Source organism: Aplysia californica, unplaced genomic scaffold (genome assembly GCF_000002075.1).
Source record: "Aplysia californica isolate F4 #8 unplaced genomic scaffold, AplCal3.0 scaffold01490, whole genome shotgun sequence".
Classification (NCBI taxonomy): Eukaryota; Metazoa; Mollusca; class Gastropoda; order Aplysiida; family Aplysiidae; genus Aplysia; species Aplysia californica.
In genome coordinates, this window is record NW_004798760.1 from 63,369 (window position 1) to 63,841 (window position 473).

The window sequence follows — 473 nt, forward strand, 5'->3', positions numbered from 1 at the left end:
TTATTATTATTATTATAATTATAACGTCCGGCCAGCCTCAGTGCTGCTACCATAATGACAGTAGATGGTACTACCTGCAGCTGTTCCAACTGCCTTGTAGGTGCATACGGGAGTATGATAGGCTAAGGGAGTAAACTCTAAACAAATCCGGAGGGAGGGCTCCTAAGGCAGTCGACAGTCAGGAACGATCCGAACTATCTTCTGGCAGACCTTGCAATTCTGCTAGTTCCAAATGTATTAACCTCGTCGCTCCTTTGGACTAAATCAGCAAAGTCGAGAGGTGGTTCTTGCAAATTGGGCAAGGCACGTTCTCCATAGTCAGGCCCAGGCATTTAGCTTAGTCAAGATTTCAAGATTTCAAGATTTCCGGGAGGATGCTGCAAGAGAGCAAAAATGCAGCGGATCAGACCCACAGCTCAACCACAGCTACAGCAGCATTTATATGACTATGGAGAGGACATTTCATCCTTGTT